General features: G+C 41.0%; 1 long non-coding RNA gene across 1 annotated transcript in view; it reads right to left on the bottom strand.

Moving 5' to 3' along the window:
* LOC124857666 overlaps positions 1-15040 on the bottom strand; it is a 58439-nt gene extending 43399 nt beyond the window's left edge. Inside the window, exons 1-2 of the long non-coding RNA XR_007035649.1 lie at positions 14936-15040; positions 5254-5357 (exon numbers count right to left, since the gene is read on the bottom strand). This is a non-coding gene — a long non-coding RNA (uncharacterized LOC124857666). The remainder of the gene's footprint in view (positions 1-5253; positions 5358-14935) is intronic.
* Positions 15041-17466: the final 2426 nt, after the last annotated feature.

Genomic DNA, 17466 nt, shown 5'->3' with positions numbered 1-17466 from the left:
GAAATCGACTGTGTAGACAGTCTACCAAACAGATTTCCGACTGTCTATAAGCCTATAGCACCAGTTACCATCCAGGGTATGAGTTGTTTGTTTACTTAATGCCCACTATCAATTACAAATGCTAGCTTATCACTGCCGTAGTTGTTGCCAACTGTGGTGTAGACAAGTAAAAGCAGAGCTAAAATTACAAGAATTGTGCACATATTTTACTATTCTTATGCAAAGAAATAAACACATCATCATTCCTAATTATGAAAGTGAAAGACATGTTTGCTGGAATTTGTCCAATGGTGTTTTAACTAGTTAAGTGTTACCACAGGAGGGAATTCAAAGAAAGAAATATTGGCACATTTAATGGGAGAAGAAATATTTTGAATCACAGAAGGAATATCACCCAGTTACAATTTCCAATTATGACAGAAGCTGAAACATTTTATAGCTGACCTTTATAAACAACAGCTGTTCCATCAAGACAGCCTAGATTTCTATAGAAACTAAGATCTGCACCACTCTGTAAATCCTGGAGGAAATATTTAAGGATTTATTCATTCAAAGACTAATAAAAAGACTCTGCTAACAACATTTGCCCTGCTTACAGATTTCTTTTTTGTCAGACCTAAATGTTTCAGATCAATAAACAAATATTAGACAAAGATAACATGAGTAAATACTAAAATGCTGTTTTCAAACATTGATTTCAGTTATTAAAGGGAAACCAACCAACCAAACCAACCTGGCCCCATGTTAAAAAAGTAATTGCCCCATAAAACTAAGGAACTAGCTGTGCCACCATTAGCATCAGCATCTGCCATCCTGAAGCATCAAAGCAGCCCCAGACCAGCACCATTATAGTGTACTATCAGTATCTATTTGTAGATAATGGTTCTCACTGTGGTTCTCTGGGGTCCCAAAGCTTTAAAAATGACTTGGTAACCCTTTCCAGACTGACAGATGTCAGTGACGTTGATTCTCATCTGTTCTTGAATTTATTTACATCATGGCATGATGTGTTGCATTTCAAGATCTCTTAGCCTACTTCATGTTGTCAGACTGGTTCTCTTTAAGCGATTTCTTGAATCTACAGGTCTGCATGTGGTCAGTGAAACTGAACCAAAAACATTGGACAGGTCACAGTTTATTCATGGTTAAAAGCGGGGGGTCAGGTTGAGAGCACCCTAAAGTCCTACTGCTTTTATTTCTAATTTAGCACTTTTTACCAAAGACAGGAAATTGGAGAGGCTTCATAAATTCATGCCCAAATGCAGCTGTCCCTGTTACTACTATTGCCTCAGATGCCAAAGTTGATGGCCTCTCCTTGTTATTTCATGTCAAGTGGAAACTCAGACTGGTATCATCCGACTGAGCGGCATCCTTATCGTGATCCTGGCGCTGTTGTTTCTCTAATTCCTCGCAGTCTTAATGTGTGTTCTTTAGGGTTTCGTTTACACAGATTTGGCCTCTTAACCGTGTTGTTTCCTCCCCTCCTAATCTCAGAAACATGGCTGCTATCTGATCCTCAGCAAAAGCCTTTTAACCAGATTTATGCAGGGTTTGCTTTGCTTGGCAAACAACTCAACAGCTGAGTATTTTTCATTGTGTAATTTGAGGACACTGCTACTGTGCCTAAAGAAAATAGGCCAAATTAAACATCTATACAGTGTCAGGAAATAAGAAAAACTGGCTTCTTCATCTATTTTCCTCACACTGCAGTTTTTTTGTGTTTTATAATTAAAGTTTAAGATTAAGCATTGTAAAATATTCGCATTGGATGTGTACAATCCATGCAACCGTATACTGCATGAACCTCATCACTGGGTACTTCCCTCAAGGTTTGTTATTAAAAAAAGCTAATGAATAGTTTTCACATGCATATCTGCAAAAAAACCCTCCTTTTATGTTGCATATGTAAGTCATAATGATGTTCGACTAAAGTGGGAGCGAGCAGACAAAAGATACGGGGGAAGACGCATGATGATAGTGGGAATTGTTAGGTAGTGTGGAGTGAAGCGTGGGAGGATCCCGCCTGTGAATGTCTGTGGTAAACACCCCGGTGGTTTGTGGCAGAATAGGGAAGCAGATGGGTCACGGGGAGAAACATATCAGTGTGTGAAGTGACAGGCGGAGATCATTACATCCAATCAGAGTGGTGCAGGAAGTGCAGGCCGATTGAGATTGATGGCACCAGACTGCTGCTGCTTCACGACTTTGGATAAATGAGGACAAGTGAAAGAGGGTCAGGGAACAACAAAACCACTGTCTTTCCCATTTCTTAACCACAGACCACGGGTTATGTAGTGTGTGTGCCTGCTAATGCTTGTTGCTCTACAAGCTTCTATGGAAGTTAAATTAAATCAATTCAAATATACTTCACTGTCCCCACTGGGAAATGCTTGGTGGGTTATTTAGTGCTAAGGCAATCCATTTTGTAAAAGCTAAAATTAAATAGTAATACATTAGTGAACCAATGCTGCAAAATACTGACAGTGAAATATTATGTCAACACTAAAATAAAAAATAAAACTCACAGAAGGTAAAAACTTTTACCCTTAAAACTAAAAGTTAAGGGCGTGGCACTGGTGGTGTAGGGGTTTAGCATGCGACCATATATAGGCTATAGTTCTCAATGCAGCCGTCCTGGGTTCGAGTCCCGGAACTAATCATCCACCCCCTAATTGCTACACTCAAACAATGTGGATACTTTGTTGTCAGCTTTAGCACTCTTAAAGAAGACATTAATAAATAAATAACATAGCTTAAACCAAATCTCCACTCTTTGTTAGATGTAGAGCATTATGGTTAACGTTATAATGCTCCGCTTGATATATATATATATATAAAAAACTTTATAAGAAACTTCCTTTGGATCATTTCAATTGCAATGGACACAGAGACGGAAACGAAAAGAAAAAAAAAAGAGGCAAGAAAGAGAGAGATGTCGGTCAAAAAGGAAAAGGCGAGAGAAGGAGAAAAGAATAGAGGAAAGAAAGGAGGATTGGGAGAATACAAGATACTAGAAGATTGATTCTATACCTGCAGAAAAACATATAACAACAGCAATGTTACCGAAAGGTACACAGTACTAATGAATGCAAGATGTATTTGGTGGTAAACGCATCTCAATATAAAACATCTGTGTATCTGTTAAAAACCTGAATCCAAACACCTGGGTGTAAGTGTGAGCGCACTTGTATATATAAGGTTTCTCCATTAAAATATGCAATAGCGAGTGTGAGGAGCCACAGACCTGCCCCCCTGAAACAGAGACAGACATGGAGGAGATCTGACACTGAAAACCACCAATACACCAGCGGTCAGAGACACCACCACCGGCAGGGAGTGTGGGTGGGAGGAAATAGGCCCCACATTTAATGGCCAATATCCAGGAGAGGGAGCAACCCAAGACCCAATCTGACACAAAAACAGGCACACACAGCCACGAATGCACATTTCCACAATCATGCTTACACATAAAAACACTCACACCCACACATCCAACGTAAAGACACACAACAATGGACGTCGTACACTCACACACACTCCCCATACATGCTCTATACTCCCTGTTCCAGGTACTAATACCCCAGAGGGGCAACCAGCCCGGAGGTGATCTCCTTCCTTCCGGGACGGGAGACCACCCCACCACCAGGCCAAACTAGTGCGGGTTGTCTGAACCCGAATGAACCCGGCCCAGACCCCGACCGCTTCCGGAGAGGGGGCCACGAACAAAGGAGGGGTCTACCTGGTCCAAACAAGCCCACCAACTAGAGACGTCCCAGGACGAAACAGTCCCCACCTCCTAATTAATTCCAATCTCAACCCCACAAGCCCTTCACCCCCCATGAACCCCAATATGAATTTCCCTACAGGGCCAGCCCTACCAGGACACAGATATCGAACACATGCCCCTGTACACAAACGCCACGAATCCCCTCCCCACAGGGGCACACCCCACAGATTAGACCCTCCCCGCCACACAGTGCAAGCTCCACACACGGCCCCACTCCAAACATCCCCCGCCGCATCCTTCCCTCCACCACACAGTGCGTCGCAACGGCAAAGTAAAGGCCCCGTGCAACGCCACAACAGCCTCCGCCCACAAACGCAACAGCAGACACCACCGAGCACCGTACTGACAACGGACCCCTCGGCAACACACCAAGATGGGATAAACTCACCCAGCAAGAGGTCCCCGGCCGGAAAAATTCTGTTGGCTGAATCTGCTCTAGTGTAGACAGCTGCCAGCGGGGCCTGTGAGCTTGTCACTGCAGCTCCCTGTTGCTTTTGCACTGTGACTGCTGGGTGGTTCCCATGAGTCCCTCCTCTGGGGGGTTGCGGTGTCCTGCGGCACACACCCGGTGCCGACAGCCCCCACCATGCCCCCACAACATCACTGCCACAACGACACCCCAGGGAGAAACACCAGCCAGCTTAGCTGCACCGTCAACGCGCAGCTGATCCAAATGCTGGTGACCACACATCCCGAAAAAAAAGTTTTAGCTCTTTTAAAAAATAAGGACATAACACAGGTTAAACCAAATTTTCACTCATTGTTCCTTCTTGTTAACAAACTAGTGTTAGTACATCAGCACATATACCGTAGCTGTAACAAGGAGTTTAAAAGGTAGTGTTTTCAAAATTCCAATGATCCAATCAGATATTAAAAAATTAAGATTCAGCACCTATCAGGTATAAATAAGAAAAATAACAGCTGAAACTAAATCACCACTGGTTTCTGTTTACATACTAGCTAGTGTTAGCACATTAGCGCAGCTAGCTAGCTGTTAAAAATTATAAAATAAACAACTTCCAGTAAATAACTTAGAAATGGTTTGTGTCACACTATTATAAAAGAGGAGATTCATAAAAATAACACTTGCAAAACCAAACCCCACTTATTGTTGATGCTTAAGAACAAGCTTACATTCATTTTGCAGCAAAGCTATGCTGTAGGATAGTAGAAAGATACCAATTTTAAACAGCAAACACATACAGGGCTAACAACATATAGTTAGCTTTAGCACTCTTATATAGAGGAAAACATACATAGAAAAAAAGTCTACTTATTGTCCCTTTTACACTCAAGCCAAGGTTGTCATCTTAGCACCGCTAGCTGTTAATCAGTTGTGAGCAGCTAGTGTCAGTCTGTTTGACAAATACTTATTGTAGTGAGTGCTAGTTTGCAGTGTTGGTGTTACTGATGACATAATAATGACCATGATAATGGTGAGCAATAGTCACCTTCTTGTTCTGTACCTCATAGCAAAGACTCCACATATAGAATATTCTTCCATGCAACAGCTGCTAATGTATCCCTCATTCAGCTCAGGCAAATCTTCATGTTGTTTCCATGCAGTTTCCTATTTAGCAAAAAGCACATGAGTATATTGAGCATAAAGATTACTATAATAAAGAAGTTAAAATGCATATACCCCATGCAGATAGGCAACAAAGAAGTTGGTGTAATCCTGTTGCAGGCCCACGTTTCTCTCTGATTTGCATTCTTTAATTTATAGCAGCTTAAAATGGTGCCATGATCTCTGTGACGTCTTTACAGTCTCTTTATAGTGGCTATAAACATTTAACTGACCCATTTGAATGGACTTGATATTCTGCAATTCTTTAAATTTGTTTCATAGCTTGTGATTCTGTTGCCACTAACTGCTCAAACTTTCACTCAACATTTAACGGGATTTTTTTTTCCAGGAAAATGGGTTGTTTTGGCTTTTGTAGCTGCTAACCATAACATCACTGGCATGTTTTATGCTCAATGCCACTCAGATCAATATGTTTTGCTCAGATCTACAATTAGCTTAGTATCTTTACTCTTTTGTTCTTTTAGCATTCAAGTTAATAGGTCAGTTTTAAGGAATTTCAGCAGGGATGATGATTCTTTTGTTTCCAAGGTTAATTTTCCTTTAGTATTCTGTTGATCAAGACCACTTTGACTAATTATAAGAAAGCTTGGATTACAGCAAAACATTTAATTCCAAGGTGAATTTGCCCATTTGGCAAATTTGTGTCCCCATTCTTTACCCTTGCATTACGATTTAATCCCCTCCTACTTCCATTGCATTCATAAAACAATTTTTTCCGATGTACAGTGATGTGAAAACTATTTACCCCAAATCTGAAGGAGACTGGGCAAAAATGATTCCTAGGGCAGAGTTCCAAGGAGACAACTCCAGCTGACCAAAAAGAACACCAACGTCTGTCTCACACTTGCCAAAAATCATTTAATGATCTCCAAGACTTCTGGGGGAAAAATTACGGTGGACTAATGAGACAATAGGTCCGCATCCTGCTTTGACTGGTGTAAAACTAACATAGCTTTTCAAAATTCAGCATGATGAATACACACACTGGCCGCTTTATTAAGTACACCTGTCCAACTGCTCGTTAACGCAAATTTCTAATCAGTCATTCACATGGCAGCAACTCAATGCATTTGGGCATGTAGACATGGTCAAGTTCATCTGCTGCAGTTCAAACTGAGCATCAGAATGGGGAAGAAAGGTGATTTAAGTGACTTTGAACGTGGCATGGTTGTTGGTGCCAGACGGGTTGATCTGAGTATTTCAGAAACTGCTGATCTACTGGTATTTTCATGCACTACCATCTTTAGGGTTTACAGAGAATGGTCCGAAAAAGAGAAAATATCCAGTGAGCAGCAGTTCTGTGGGTGCAAATGCCTTGTTGATGCCAGAGGTTAGAGGAGAATGGCCAGACTGGTTTGAGCTGATAGAAAGACAACAGTAACTTAAATAACTACTCGTTACAACCAAGGTATGCAGAAGAGCATCTCTGAACGCACAACACATTGGACCTTGAGGCGGATGGACTACAGCAGCAGAAGACCACACCGGCTGCCACTCCTGTCAGCTAACAGGAAATTGAGGCTACAATTCACACAGGCTCACCAAAATTGGAGAATAAAAGATTGGAAAAACGTTGCCTGCTCTGATGAGTCTCGATTTCTGCTTCGACATTCTGATGGTAGGGTCAGAATTTGACGTCAACAACATGAAAGCATGGATCCATCCTGCCTTGTATCAACGGTTCAGGCTGGTGGTGGTGTAAAGGTGTGGGGGATATTTTCTTGGGCCCCTTAGTACCAATTGAGCATCGTGTCAACGCCACAGCCTGAGTATTGTTGCTGAACATGTCCATCCCTTCATGACCACAATGTAGCCATCTTCTGATGGTTACTTCCAGCAGGATAACACGCCATGTCATAAAGCACGAATTATCTCAGACTGGTTTCTTGAACATGACAATGAGTCCGGTACACTTTGCTCTCTGGGTTTCTTTTTTGTTTTTTGTGTTATAAGATATATTCTGCATATATCCTTATGTCCATAAATACATATATACAATATACACATATACAAAGGTGGATTTGCAATTTCAGTATGAAGTTGTTTGGTACTCTATTAAATGTTCATCAGAGAAACAGCCTGGGGGAAGAAACTGTCTCTGTGGCGGCTGGTTTTAGTGAACAGTGCTCTGTAGCGGCAGCCTGAAGGTAAAACTCTAAACAGTTTATGTGCAGGGTGTGTGGGGTCTGCAGGGATTTTTGCAGCTCTTTTCCTGACCCTTGACCTCTATAAGTCCTGGATGGAGGGAAGGTCAGCCCTGATTATTCTCTCTGCAGTCCTGATTATTCGTTGCAGTCTGGACCTGTCCTGTTTGGTGGATGAACCAAACCACACTGAGATGGATGAAGACAGGACAGATTGAATGATGGCAGTGTAGAAGATGACCAGCAGCTCCTGTGGAAGGTTGAACTTCTTGAGTTGCCTCAGGAAGTACAGTCTCTGCTGGGCCTTCTTTCGAACAGTGTCTATGTGTGAAGACCATCTCAGGTCCTCAGAGATGGTGGTACCTGAAGTGGTCCACAGCTGCTACAGTGTTGTTGAGGATGGTGAGTTGGGTGTATGGGGGTGGTGTTCTCCAAAAGTCCGCCACCATTTCCACAGTCTTGAGTGGGTTGAGTTCAAAGTAGTTCTGACTACACCAGTGTACCAGCCGATCCACCTGCTGTCTGTATGCAGACTCATCACCGTCCTGGATCAGTCCAATGAAAGTGGTGTCATCTGCAAACTTCAGGAGTTTCACGGGCGAGTCCGATGAGGTGCAGTCATTTGTGTACAGGGAGAAGAGGAGTGGGGATCAAACACACCCCTGCGGGACTTTTTTTTTTTTCTTCAGATGCTCCCCAGTCTCACCTGCTGCTGTCTGTCCGTCAGGAAGCTGTTGATCCACTGACAGGTGGAGGCTGGGACGTTGAGCTGGGTGAGCTTCTGGTGGAGGATGTCTGGTATGATGGTGTTGAAGGCCGAGCTGAAGTCTACAAACAGGATCCCGGCGTACGTCCCTGGGGGGTTGAGGTGTTGCAGGATGAAGTGTAGACCTAAGTTAACAGCATCATCTGCCAACCTGTTTGCTCGGTAAGTAAACTGCAGGGGGTCCAGCAGTGATATCTTTCAGGTGCTTCAACACCAGCCGCTCAAAGGATTTCATGACCACAGACGTCAGGGCTACAGGCCTGTAGTCATTTAATCCTAGGATGGTGGGTTTCTTGGGCACTGGGATGATGGTGGATCGTTTGAAGCAGGAGGGGACCTCACACGTCTCCAGTGACTTGTTGAAGATCCGGGTGAAGATCCGGGCGAATTGATTAGCACAGGCTTTCAGGCATGATGGGGAGACGTTATCAGGTCCTCCAGCTTTCTTTGTTTTCATGCGCTGAAAGAGCCTATTTACATCTTCCTTGGAGATCTTTATTGCAGGCAGAGGATCTGAAGGGGTGGGGGTTGTTTACTTTATGGGAGGAATTTGTTCCTGAATGGGATGTGGAGGAGATGGTTTGAGGTGTGAACGGCTTCCTGTCATGTCTGCAGTAGAAGCCATTCAGACGGTTGGCCAGGCGAGGATTCTGTTCAGGATCGGTGGGGGGGTTCCTACAGGCAGTCAGGTTTCTCAGACCAGTATACAGCTGAAGTGTCACCAGTAGAAAGGCTGTTCTTAAGCTTCTCACTGTAGCTTCTCTTGGCTGCTTAGATCTCCTTTGTTAGTCTGTTCCTGGCCTGCCTGTACTGCGCCCAATCTCCACTGCTGTGAGCTTCTTCCTTTTCCCTGCGCAGGATCCTGAGATATGGAGTAAACATGGCTTGTTATTCCCGAAGGTGCAGAATGTCTTGGTCTGGAGACACATGTCCTCACAGAAACTGATGTATGATGTCACCACATCATTTAGTTGGTTTAAGTCAGTGGCTGAGGTTTCAAAAACAGTCCAGTCTGTACATTCAAAGCAGGCCTGTAGCATCTGCTTTGATTCCTCAGTCCACTTCTTAACAGTGTGAACCTTGGGTTTGGAAGCTCTTAGTCTCTGTCTGTAGGTTGGGATGAGGTGGATTAGATAATGATCCGAAAAACCCAGAGCAGCCCTGGTAACAGCATGATATGAATCCTTTAAAGTTGTGTAACAATGGTCCAGTGTGCTTTTTTCTCTGGTGGGACACTTAATATGCTTTCTGTATTTGGGGAGTTCATTGGAGAAGTTTGCTCTGTTAAAATCTCCCAGTATTATGATGAAAGAGTCAGCGTATTTTTTCTCCACGTCTTAAATCAGCTCAGCGAGATGTTTTTCCGCGGCAGAATGCAGCCATGCGGTGGAAAATATGAGCCGATTATTATAAACGAGGAAAACTCTCTCGGTGAATAAAACGGTTTACAGATGATGGAAAATGACTCCAGATCAGGACTGCATGTTTTCCCCAGGACTTTTATGTCTCTGCACCAACCTTTGTTTATATAAAAGCAGATTCTGCCTCCTCGCCTCTTCCTCTATTGCTCCGCGCTGAACAGCTGGAAGTCCGGCAACAGCAATGTGCAGTGCAGGATGTTCACTCACCCATGTCTTGGTGAAGTAGAGAACCGCTGATCCGTGGAGGTCCGAGTTTGTACAGGTGAGAAAAAGCAGCTCGTCCATCTTGTTACTTAGAGAGCGGACATTTGCCAGATGGATTGAAGGCAGTGGTGTTCGTAGTCCTCTTTGGCGGAGTTTTACCAGCGCGCCAGTACGCTTTCTCCTTTGACGCTTTCGGCGGAGTATCCCGCAGAGTGCCGTGGCACCGCTCGTCAGGAGTTCGGTGAAGCTCGGATGGATGAATGATGGTGAAAAAATCCCGAGAGAGGACTCTGATGTTGAGAAGTTCCTCTCTGCTGTATGAGCCAACTTAATTGTGGCCCGAGACCACAGTACTGTGGCTCGAAAAACATAAAAACACAAAGAAAGAGACAGCGAAGCTCCGAGGCTGCCATTGTCGGCGCCATCTTCGTTCTCAAGAGTTCGATTCTTGGGAACCTCCTCTCTCTAACCCTTTCCTGTCAGCTTAATGTCAGAAGATTTTGAAAAATAAAGGCCACTAGTGCCACAAAAAAAACATTTAATTACCAAAAGTACTAAAATACAAAAAGGTGAAGGGCTTAAAATAACCAGTATCTAATGAAAACTACTTTTTCAAAAAGGCACTTTCTTAGCAATTAGTCTTGGGCTGCTTTTCTTTTTTCATTTCAGAGCTCCCACTGGCTACGAACAAATCAGAAGAATTTCTTAACATGGACACAAAAATAAAAGTATAAAGTATTATTTGTTACCAATTTTTATGAGTAATGTGCAATTTAGAGAAATTTCAGAGCAGAGGCTTCCTTCATTTGTCAAACACAAATGTCTCTTTTTCTAGCTTTATTAGACACACTCCCTAATTGTTGAATGCACTGCAGAATGGCAGTCCGATTTGTTCATTCTGGGGACACACTGAGAAGTCTCCGTGTTCAATTAATTTGAGACTGTGCACAATACAAAGCAATGTTAACTACTGGTGCCAGACACTGAAATAACAGATTGGATCAAAATAGAAAACATGCACATCCAGACCTATCAGGTCTTCTCTTATGGTCAGGAACAGACCAGCAGCTTGTGTTCGAGAGTAGATGTTTATCTAGAATCAATACACCACAATCTGGCCTTATCTCCCCCTCTGATATGGCGTACTGCCACTTTTCTGCACCCCTCCAATGTCCTCAGGCACCCCATTTAAAATTCCTGATGGCAGTTACGGATTACAAACCTTTTTGCAGTAAGTCTAGAATCAGCCTACTTAATCAACAGTAAAAAGCCATGAAATTTGGTTTATCAATAGGCTTACTTACTCACTATTCTGGGAAGGACAATCTTTCTTTCATGTTGAGTTTGTTAAAATAATTATGATTGAGCATTTGTCCCTGTGTGATTCTCTTTCTTTGGAAACTTTTAACCAACTTTGAGTACACCTTTAGTAATATCGGTTTTACCCTAGAGCATACAGGGTTCGATGACTTACAAATTCCTTCTCCATATGACTGAAACACTGATTTCTTCTGTGTGGTTCCACGTTGTCCTTATTATAATCTTTCATGGAGGACCTTATGACATAATGCAGATGTCACCAGAGGCAAAACCTGTCAGATTTTGATCTGTTAAAGCAGTTTTAAGAAACCCTCACATGCAGATTTTTGTTTGTGTGGGTGCTCATCTCCAGCTTTTCCGTAAATATTGAAAAACGACAGCGACATGCACGATTACCACTTACAAGACTGAGAGTGTGTAAACATGGCTCTAAAGTATCTTTTGCACTATTTGTGTTTCGGGCTTTCAACCCTAAATTGCTGCTGTACCTTTAAGACTTTCAGTAGATGGCAAGGAACAAGGAAGTGATGTCACTAGAAGTGTGAGAAGCCAGGAAAACTAGCAAGAAGATATACATATTCAGAAAATAATAGATAAATGTAAGAAAGTATTAAATATTATGAGATGTTTGGCTGGCAGTGACTGGGAAGCAGACAGGGAAGCGTTAAAACAAATTTATACAGGATTGATCCGATCAAATATAGATTATGGAAGTATTATATATGGTTCAGCAGCAAAGACGCACCTGGAAAAATTAGACATTATTCAACATCAAGCATTAAGACTTTGTACAGGAGCTTTCAAAACAACCCCAACAGCAGCACTCGAAGTAGAAATGGGAGAAATGCCGTTAGATTTGAGGAGAACACGATAACAATAAATTACTGGATAAATTTACAAGGCAATAACCCGGGTCATCCAACACGAGAGATATTGAAGCCTGCTGGGAAAAAATAAAAAAAGAGACAAGAAGTTTTGGATGGATCATTAAAAAAATATCAGAAGAGTTTCATATACAAAATATAGTAATAAGTCCAATACTGCCAATAGCTGTTGTACTACCTTGGATCTTACCAGAAGCACAGGTAGATATGTCTTTAATGGAAAAAAAGAAAAGAACAGGTATATTAGAGTTAAATATAGTACAGGAATATGTTAATAATTATTATCAATATCTTCAGATTTATACAGATGCATCGAAAATAAATGACAAAATAGGAATAGCATTCAAAGTACCTGAATTTCAAATAAGAGTAGGAAAACGAATCACAAATGGTGTATCAGTATACACAGGAGTAATATTAGCAATACATTTAGCACTACAGTGGGTGGAAGACATAAAGCCTTTAAAAACAATAATTTGTTCAGATTCAAGTTCAGTATTATTGAGTTTAAAATATAACCATTCAGACAGCAGGCCAGATATTCTACTAGAAATACAGCAAACTTTATTCAGACTACAATGATGGGTTTATCAATAATATTCTTATGGGTTCCAGCACATATTGGAGTTAAAGGAAATGAGATGGCAGATAAGATGGCTAAGAAGGGAACGCAAAATCATATCAATTTTACAGTACATTTAAGTAAGTCAGAAGCAAAAAGCATCATCAAACAAAAATTGAATGAAGAATGGCAGAAAAGGTGGGATGGAGAAAGAAAAGGAAGATGGTTTTATAGGATCAAAAAGGCAGTCCGTGAAAAAAGAACTGGAAAAAGGAATAGAAAGGAGGAAAGGGTAATAACAAGACTAAAATTAGGACATACAGGACTTAATTATACACTTTTTAAAATACATACACATAATACAGGACAATGTGACTATTGTGGGATGGATGAAACAATTGAACATATTTTTATAGAGTGTCAGAAATATGAGCTGGAAAGAAGAAGCATAAAGAGAGAATTTGAAAGGATTAAAGAAAAGTTTAGCATAATAGATTCATTGCAAAAGACAATAGGGAGCAAACATACACAAATTATTTTAAGATTCCTAAAAAGAACAAAATTCTTTAATGGAATTTGAGTATACAGTATAAGATTTTAATCCATGTTGAACCACACTCCATACCAGTGGTGGCGGTAATGCACACCTACAGATTCATGCCAACCGCCATTAAACACCAGAGGAAGAAGAAGAAGAAGAAGAAGAAGAAGAACTAGCAAGAAGGATGGAGTTTTTCACGAGTTTGCCATGTCTTGCAATCCTGTTGTTTTAGACCTCATAAAGGCATTCCCTCTAAGTAATATGTTTCATAAGAAGTATATCTTTGTTATTTCTGCATTTTGAGGCATTTGTGTTTGTAATAATAATATATTAGGCAGCACATTAGGGGATTCAATTAAGCAGGTGATGTGTGAATTATTCAGTTAAATGTACCTAAATTATCAATCCTACTAACTTGAATTGTATGTGAAGATTATATTTGTGATGCAAATGTATTATTGGATGGAAGATCACATTGTTACTCTATGTAAAAATGCTGGCAGCTTATGTTAAAAATCTTTGTTTGGACATGCCTATATTTGATGTACTGAACCCACTGTGAATTTACAGTTCTGTGTATCTGTATTTCAGTTTCACACCGTTAACATTATAAAGACTCTCCTGGATTTATTTTGTGGAGGTGTTTAGCTTGCTGGATAGCCGAAAGAGAGATTTCTGCGAGGCCAGTACAATTTGCTTTGGTGTGCCTAATCAGGTGCACCCAAATTTTCATACCGCCTTTACCAACACAATATCAATAACACATCTTATAAATGTTTTTGTCATTTCCTTTGCAGACGGATGGTAAATAACTGTAATAGTACTTAATTAGTGAACCGATGAGGTTTCAAAATCTCAATGTTTTTTTTTTTCCTATACCAGTTTTTTCTGAAACTGCAGGACTCGGAGCTGAATAAATATTATTGCTCCAAAACAAGAATGGCAAAAGGAGTCCTACATGAGTCCCTTCGCAAACTAAAATTTGATCTTTTATCGGAAGAAATCAGATATAAAAAATTGAAACTGATTATATTTTTTCCAAAATCTGCCTCTGCACTTAGGTTGTGGGTGCATGTCTGAATCGGTTTCAATTAATTATTAATTATATCCTTAATTTCCTCCGATGCTTGGCGGGGGTTGGGTATATTAGACTGAGTAGACAGCTGCTGCATTCCCTCCAATGACAGCGTAAGATCATGAGTGGAGTTGCAAATTGTCACTGAAAGCATTGTTATTAAAAACAAAACTATTAATCTTATATTTTATCTTGTGCATAGTTCTAGCATGATTTGTGAACTTCATTTCATGTTGATGCACTGCAGGGAATGATTTTAACCAAGAATCTTTCTAGTTGGTATGATCTAAAGAGAGGAAAAACATTACACAGGAAAATATGTAAAATGTTAGGCCCACCAATGCGACCAAGAACAAGAAACTCAAGCAATTTTTACTTGCACATGGCAGATTACTCTAAATATATGCTGTTCTGAGCAGCTGTTTGTTTAAGTAGCTGTAAGCTTATATTGCAGTTAGCTTAGCGGTTAGCCTAAATGGTTGTGAGATGGAATAATTATTAGCTTTAGCATCTTTGAGCTTGAGTAGCTGGCAGCTTTTATAGCTACCAGCTACTTAAAACTAAGCTACTACTCAGTTTAAGTAGCCATTAGCATGACTAGCAGTTAGTTTGGGTAGATGTTAGTTTTTTTTTTAGCTCTTACCTTGAGTAGCATTAAGAGTGTTCTGCTGTTAGTTTTTAGATTGAATAGCAGTTAGTTTATTTAGCTGTTAACTTGAGCAGATGTTAGCCCAACTACCTGTTGTTTGGATGGCGGGTGGCTTAACTAACAAAAGCCTTCAGTGGTTGCTAGCTTAACTAGCTGTTAGTTTGAGTTGCTGTTAGCTTGAGTAGATCTTAGCCTAACTACCTGTTGCTTGAGTGGCTGTTAGTTTAACTAGCAAGAGGTTTAGCGAACTACTAGTTAGAGTGCTTGAGTAGCTGCTGGCTTAATTAGTTGGTAGTTTGAGTTGCTCTTAGCTTGAGTAGAGGTTAGTCTAACTATCTGTTGCTTGAGTGGCTGTTAGTTGAACCAGCAACAGACTTAACTAGCTACTAGTTGGAGTAGCAGTTAGCTTGAGTAGCTGCAAGCTTAACTAGCCGATAGTAGTTGCTGTTATAGCTTGAGAAGCCATTTCTTTGGTATTCTATGAATACTGACACAAAGCCCCAAATGAAATAGACAGATTAATGGATACCCTTTCTCTCATATTTACAGCTGATGTAAATACTTGCTGTTGAGTTTTTATCCATTTGTGTTGCTCTGTACCAGGATGATTGTGCCCACTTTAAGGGTTTCAGTGCCTCTCTTTACCCTGGAGCTGACAGGGTCCACTGATTTAGAGGTCCTATCTCCATATGACCGACAGGATGATTTCTTGCATGCCGTTTCACCTTCTCCTCATTATATTCTTTCAGGGATAACCTTCTGACATAATGCATATGGCACCTTAGGCAGAATCTGTCAGTTTTTGACATGGTAAAACCTCTTTTTAAGTCCCCCTTCCATGAAATTTTTTGTTTATTTGGCCTTTTGTCACTGACGTTGTACAATGCTACTCAGGATTTGGGTTTGTTTGCACATTCTGCATGGCTACATGAATTGACAGTGAGGACAATGTCACAATGTAGTTGTGGTTCGGCTCTGTGATGGAAAGAAAAAGCAGGGGAGAGGAGACAGAGCGGTGCACTGTGAAGGATAGAAGCGGCCCTGCTAGAGGCTCGCCACAGGCTATGTCTGACATCCCTCTCACTGACGGACTGATGAGATTACCCTGACATTTTTTTCCTTCCAACTTAAATTGCATTACCACAAGTATCTTATGTTAGGCAGATCTCCATATTATTCTCTGGGGGATTTGGGCTCCATTTTGCTCTGTGTTTCATTCTGTTCCCTCCTTTTTTCCTCTTCTTGTCACACTCAGAAGTATGAATGCTTCTTTACAGCCTTGTATGTAGTATCTGATAGAGAAACTACATAGATTCCATTTAAGAGCTTGTGCAGGCCCCTCCCGTTGTAAACTAGAATGATGCAGGTCACTAACTTCGCAACTGAACTGTGACATTTGATTAGACACCTATCCTTGCATGGTGGGCTGTTAACACAATGAACTAACCAAGCAGTTCAGCCTGAGGGTCACTTCTAATTAGGGATAACCCATTTAAAAAGCAAATCTAAACAAATACCATGAACCATGCAGATTGGGGTCAAGGGAGCATGTTTTTCACGCCACTAATTTACATTCAACCTTTGCGTTTCACCTTGACATTTAAGGTTAACTGACAAATTAGGGTGCTATTTTTTATGATTTGGTGATTATGCACTGGGAGTCTGTTTGCCATCCTAGTCGGCACTCTATTTTCCTGCACTGCATAGCGTAATGGTCTCAATTAGTCTAAAAGTCACTGTGGGTAATAATTCACCTCACTCAGGCTTCATTTCCTCAGATTCAAGTCAAGCATAGCACAGGAAATGACACTTCAGGAGCTTTTAAAAAATGATGAGGACAAAGCAGCGTGATCGTCACGGTAAATCAGGTGAGCGACACATGTATGGTGACAGCGGCAGGGCCTGTCAGTCGTGGTGGTGATATGTTCATCAGGAGGCCAGGTGATATCCCTCAGTCACTGGGGCCGTTATCACAAAAAGACTGGTCACATGAATAAAACAGTTCTCATTATCAGGTAGTGTTTCATTAAAATCAATCACTGACAGATTCTGTCATTCAAAAAACCCTGCGTGTGAACATACAACTACACAGATAACCCTACATACAGATGTGTTTAGGCAGTGACATACATACATTAATTGTGGACTTTCTGTATTCCACACCATGTTAAAATTATACATATAAGCTCAGACATGAATGTACAATGTCATCTCTCGTAATATGGCACCTCAACCGCACACTTTTTGTAGTGATCAACATGGTTCTAGCATACTTCTGGCTGAAAATTTGACCACTCTTCTTGGCAGAATTGGAAAAGTTTTATTTGTTGATTTCCTGGCACTGCACCTTTAAGCACAGTCTACAAATTTTAAATAGGACTCATGCCAGGGCATGATAAAAGCCTGATGAAATTTTAGCCCTTTTAAAACCAGTTTGGTTTTAAAAGGGCTAAAAAAGGTCTTTTTAGTCTTATTTCTGGATGGCACCCTCAGTAATACTAGTATTTCTGCAGTCTTCGGTTCAG

Source organism: Girardinichthys multiradiatus, chromosome 21 (genome assembly GCF_021462225.1).
Source record: "Girardinichthys multiradiatus isolate DD_20200921_A chromosome 21, DD_fGirMul_XY1, whole genome shotgun sequence".
NCBI lineage: Eukaryota > Metazoa > Chordata > Actinopteri > Cyprinodontiformes > Goodeidae > Girardinichthys > Girardinichthys multiradiatus.
This window is presented reverse-complemented; position numbering and strand designations above follow the sequence as displayed.